Source organism: Helobdella robusta (assembly GCF_000326865.2).
Source record: "Helobdella robusta unplaced genomic scaffold HELROscaffold_6, whole genome shotgun sequence".
Classification (NCBI taxonomy): Eukaryota; Metazoa; Annelida; class Clitellata; order Rhynchobdellida; family Glossiphoniidae; genus Helobdella; species Helobdella robusta.
This window is the reverse complement of record NW_008705330.1, coordinates 1,251,834-1,258,146: the sequence shown is the minus strand read 5'-3', so window position 1 is coordinate 1,258,146 and position 6,313 is coordinate 1,251,834.

The window sequence follows — 6,313 nt, the reverse complement described above, 5'->3', positions numbered from 1 at the left end:
ACCGCCGCTGAAACTTCTTTACTCAAAATACACAATGATATCCTTCTCGACATCTTTCTTTTAATATTACTGATTCTTGTCTATCTTGGTTGTCTTCTTATCTCACGTAATCGTTTTTCTTCTGTTGTTCTCAATAATTCTACTTCTAACTCCTCTACTCTTACTTTCGGGGTACCTCAGGGTTCTATCCTTGGTCCTCTCTTACATATACTCTATACCTCTGAGCTACCTCATATTTTTAATAACTTTTCTTTTACTAGTCAGCTATATGCTGATGATTCTTACATTTATACTTCTTTTCCTCCATCTAATCTCAATTGTGTTCTTCATAATCTAGCTCTATGTTTTTCTTCAATTATCGCTTGGTTTGACTCTATGTGTCTTAAACTTAATTCTTCTAAGTTTGAATTAATTTGTTTTAATAAATCTAAACACTCTATTACTATTCCTCCTATTATCTTACCTGATTTTCAAACTCTTGATGTCTCTCACAAGTTTCGTAGTCTAGGTTTTATCTTTGATTCTACTATGTCTCTTTCTTCTCAGATCAATAGTGTCGCTAGAAGCTCTTACTTTCATCTACGTAGAATAAAAAAAACTTTTGTCTTTTTTTGAATATCCTACTCATCTCCTTCTTGTTACTTTGTTAGTCTTATCTAGAATTGATTATTGTAACTCGCTCTACTATGGTTTTCCTGATTCTATACTCTATCCTTTAAGTAAAGCTTTTAACTCTGCTGCTCGCGGCCAGTTGCTCGTGCCCCTTTCTTTTCTCTATATCTTCATATCTTGTTCTCTTGCATTGGCTACCTAGATAATATAGAACAATTTTTAAAATTTGCACGTTTATGTATAAGTCTCAATCTAAATTATTTCTTAAATATTTATCAAATTTAATAATTGAACCTAAACGCCCCGTTTACGATCGTCTTCTTGTTCTTGCTTCTTAACTCGTGTTAAACATTCTTTTGCCAAATTTGCTTTTGCTTTTTTTGGCCCTTTTCTCTGGAACTTTCTACCTATTTTTCTGACTATTGGTATTTTTAGATCTAGTTATAATATTTAAATTAATAGAATTATTATTCTTATCAATAGCATTAATTACATTAGAGTGGGATTTAATAAAGTTATTATACTGGCTATTTGTATTATTATTATTATTATTATTGTTACTAACTATATTTTTTTGTTAGGGTAAGATTTATTATTTTTATTGTTATTATTAGCCCTAAGATTAAAGTAGAAAATTCGCCGCCAAACTTCTTTCTTCGGAGACAAAGGAGTGTTAGAGAGGCTTAAGAGAAAGTCTCTAGAATAAGACATAATAATATTTACAAGTTATAAAAAAAGATATAGAAAAAATAGACATAGTAAAAACGAAAGGAAACTCACTTGTTCAGAAGCAAAAAACAAGAATTCACCCAATTAACAAAACTACTGAGAAAACGTTAAACGAAAAAACAAAATTTTTTTATTTCGAAAATTTTTGAAAATTAAAAATTTAGTTTTGCGGACAGTTTATGAAAAACTCGCTTGAATCCGCATACGCGGCAAACCGCACAGACAAAATCCGTGAAGTTTTGAAAATTTTTTATCCGCAATCGCGGTTGTAGTGTGGTAACCGCGATTTGAAACGGCATTGCGGATATCCGCTTGGGCCTTTGGTTTAGGCTTTCATGCCTACTCGTAACTTTTACCTCAATGGTGATAACTATATAAATATCAATAGAATACATATATAAAATGTTATATTCTATATATTTGGTAGAAGTATTTACATTTATCCACAAAAATTGACAAATTTAGTAAACTTTGATGATTTTATTTGCTAAAAAGGAAATACAAAAAAATACAAATAAAACAAGGTTTTGTGACGCCAGACCAGGGTGAACATGGTCTTTATGTAAAATCTTACTATCATATATGGAATAAAATAGTTTACGATTGATTGATCGATGTTTTTTTTTTCGTTGCCCATTGCCATGTCGTTGAGTTTTTGTTTTGATTTATAAGATGGCGGACGTGTCTCTGGACGTTTACATTCAAAGAAATAAAATTGGAACTCAAAGGTGTTATAATTATACTATTTTTATGTTACATTTAAAATTGATCAATTCCCAAACGTTTCAAAATTTAATTTTTTCACAGCATCAAAAGAAAAATTTACACATTTTTGCTCCTCTCAGATTAGGCTTATTTGGCTTACTTATGAAATTGCAATAGGCTTCATTTCAAGAAAAAAACAAAAAATACTTGATATATTTTTATTTCATTGAACTTAAAATTTTTTTATTATAGTGTTCTGTAAGTCTGGCGCATGATAATAATTAATAAGCATTTTCAAGTAAAAATGCATTAGTTCTAACTTTTTCTTATATATATTTTTGATATATAATTTATATTTTATAATATTATGATACATATTTTCAGAATTCAATACAATTTTGCCTTTTCACTTTAACGTAAAAGTTCAAGTATCTACTCTAGCCATGCGACTACTTATGTCTTATATATTAACCTATAGTCTCTATACTATATATTATTTTATATGACATTTCGTTTAGTTTTTAGAAATTCTATACAACTTTATTTACAAATAATTTTTTCAATTTTAATAATGTCTATTAATTTACTAATTAAACTGTCAAAATATTTTTTATATTACTCATTATTATTAATAAATTATTTTAATCAAATTATAAATAATATAACTATTGTAATTAAATTTTTTTTAAATATATACATATATTGTATTACGATCAGTTTAAATTATATAAGTATGTTGAAAATGACAATGAAAATAGATCCATTTTGATTGTTCTGTTATAATAATTTTTACAATTTTTTGTGTCAACTAAGTTATAAAATGATAATTATTGCTCATCATATAATGTTCATGACATAATTTCTTAATCTTAAGTTTGTATTAAGCCAGAAATAGTCTTTTTTATACTAAGTGTTATAGGCCCAATATTAGTTTTGTTTTTTTCACTCAGTGTGTAATGCATCCTAGTAATAATTATTTTCAAGTGTGATAAGCATGTTTTGTGCCTAACTTTTATAAATCTTATTTTTTTATTATGATTGAAACAATGTAATTATGTCTATCAAATTATGTATTACAATTATTTTTGTCAATTTAAAATAAATGTTTTTATTGGTTTTTGTTCCAAAAAACACAGTGGCCTACTGAAGCGATAAGTTAGCTTACTGGGATTGAATTATAGTCTATTCAAATGGCTCTGATCTTGTATAGCTTTTATTAATTTTTTTTTTCTATGATAAATGGTGCAAATAGATCAAATTTGTTTTTTAACAATGTTAAATCTATCTACTATGCAAATTGTTTAAATGACCTGGTTTCAAGCATATTTTTATTTTCGAATATAATTTTAGACATGTTTTTTTTTATTTTTATTACTTTCAATTTAAAGTAATAAAATATTTAATTATTTTTTGTTTGCGGTTTGTGTGTGTGAATATTTCTAAATGATGCTATAAATGTGATGTAATAAATTTCTTCTTGGGGTGCATTTTGCATCATAAGGTACTCTGTACACTCTAGGACTACAATCAAATTCTTCAAATTGATAGAAAATTAATAAAAACTTGATTGAAGTTTATTGAGACCAGGAAGCCAATGAATCTATGGCCATCTTTTACCGGTAAGCCAATTTATGGTTTTAGTAAGCCAGTGAGTTTTCGAGACAAAAAATCAATGTTTATTTTTTAATTATCAAAAACATCTGTAAAATGAATATGTTGATTTATTTAAAGCAGTATTTACACAAGGTACTGCTTTTATAAAGTTCTTTGAGGCCCAATAAGCCAACATGTTAATGATTTCAGCAAAACACTTTCATGAACACCAGTTTTTATAATATTTTTGAACTTGATGAAAATAGTAGTTGAATAAAAATTTTGATGTATTTACGCCGTTTTTTTTATATAAAAATTCGATAAATGCTTGACGTAACTGAATAAGCCAAATGAATATTGACTATGGTTCAATCATAGTAAGCCAGGCATGGCTTTAGTTTGCCACTTTATTTTTGCGTCAATAAGTAAAATTTTTATTTTCAAATTGACAATAAATCAATGTGAAATGAATATAATGATTTATTAACAGCGATATTTGTAGTTTCAAGTAAAGGTTTTAAAAATGTTTTATAAGACCGAGTAAGCCACTGCAGCAATGGCTATCTTTCTCCAATTAGCCAAACATTATTTCATATTGCTTGTTTGTTGAAACTCTTACAATTTCACAAGAAAATTATTTAATGATCTGGCTCGATTTTTCCTATTTTTCCTTATTCACACTACGTTTTTTAGAAGTTTTCACTTATTTAAAATTGACGTTTTTAGCAAGTATTGTCAATGTTTTTCTATATTTTTATCATTATTGTGGAAGACCCTTTTAGCGTAATTGGACCTATCGAGAATAATATGCTTTTGGTGGGGCTGCTAATCTGGCCAGATTTTAATATTAATATTTACAAAACATTGTAAAAATCTACCGCAGAAGCTATATAATAGGTTTCAAATAGCAAAGTTATTAGCGAGGTTTAAAGCGAAGTTGTTATTGTGATTGATGTAGTTATTGCTATATGATATTAGTGTTTCTATTACTGTTGGCATTCAAATAAACATTCAACAAAGTTTGCATTTGAAGCAGTTGTGCTCATCTATCAGAAATCTTGTACCTAAGGAATAACGATAACTTAACGATCGTTGGAAACTACTAAACTGGTGTTGGAAATATAGAGATCTTTGATGTTATAACATTGTAGTCAGAGTATTACAACACTTTTATACACTTTAAATTGTCTAATTTTTAATTCAACAACTAACGCGAAACGTAATAAATTGAACATTCCTCAACACCAATTTTCAAGTGTTAAACGTTCTCGACCCTCTTCTGTTTTCTGTTTAGGTATCTGAACTGCCGAATTTGGTTCTTAACCTTGGAGTCTCGGTGCACAGGTATGCTAATGACGTTCAAATATACTGTGCTGGTAAACCTAATGATGTGAGGTTGATTGCATGTGTTGCAAAAGTTTATGATTAGCTGCGATCTAATCGGCTGCTACTCAACCTGCAAAGATTGAATTAATTAGGTTTAGTACTTGGCTGGCATTACATACTTTAAACCCCAAGCTTCTGGAGATTCTTGGTAATGCGTTGTTTACTAATGCTGTGTTAAAAAATTTGAGATTTGTGTTCGACAATTGTCTCACGCTAAAGAGGCATGCATTTCATCTCACCGAATCTTTATTTATCCAGTTTAAAAGATAGGGCTTGGTTTAAAAGTTTTTACCACCTGTTTTGTTCCGTTCATTGGTAGTGTTCTGTCCAGACTAGGTTATGGCAATGGTTTACTGTGGGGCTCAATAGTTGATTATTGATGTTAAAGGTTAAAGGATGCGTTGTAGCGGTTACAGAAAACAGCGGTTTGACTAGTTCATGATTTGTGGAAACGAGATCACATATCAAAAGAATTGATTCACTGGTTACCAAGAGTGGATTATTTTCAAGGTTGCCGATACCCAGGTTACTTCAGTCAGGTGTGTTCTTGTTGGTGTGGTTTCGTTTGTGGCCGTCGGATAATGGAGAACTGCTGGTATAAAACCAAAAATGTGTATTAATGAAAAATAAAAATAATGATGTCGTAATTTGGTGCAGCACCATGGTGTAATGGTTAAGATGCTTGGCATTGCAGTTGCAGGAAAAGAGTTCGAATTCAAAAAGAGCCCCGCCTATCACATATAATGTATGTAGTGCAAAAAATACTGAAGAGAATTTTTAGAAAAAAGTTTACATTTACATTTTTTTAAAACTAAAACATCACATGGTGATCCTCGCTTTTTTACTGCCCCACCTGTCGTCTGAAATTCATTGCCGTTGTACGTCGGTCAGGCCAGCTCTCTGAACATGTTCAAAAAAAAGCTGAAGCCGCCTGAGCAGGGAGGCCTATGGACACTCGCCAGCAATTTATTGACATTATTATTAATTTTTGTTATTATCAATTGACTGGTATTATTATTGTTGCTATTTAATAATGTTGCTATTTAATTTGATTATTATTCAATGTACTGTCATCATGACGGAGGAAGCGGAGTTTGAGTATAGGAAGGCTAAGAAGGTTGCAAAACAGGCAAAGGCAACTGCAATGACGAAGCATCAGATAGGTTAATGAAATGGAATTTGATGTGAGTTCCGAGGAAAATGTTCAAAGTAGCAAAGCAGTCAATGAGGGATAGGAAAGATGTTATAGGGAATGGATGTGTTTGGGATGGATCTGGCAAGTTGTGCA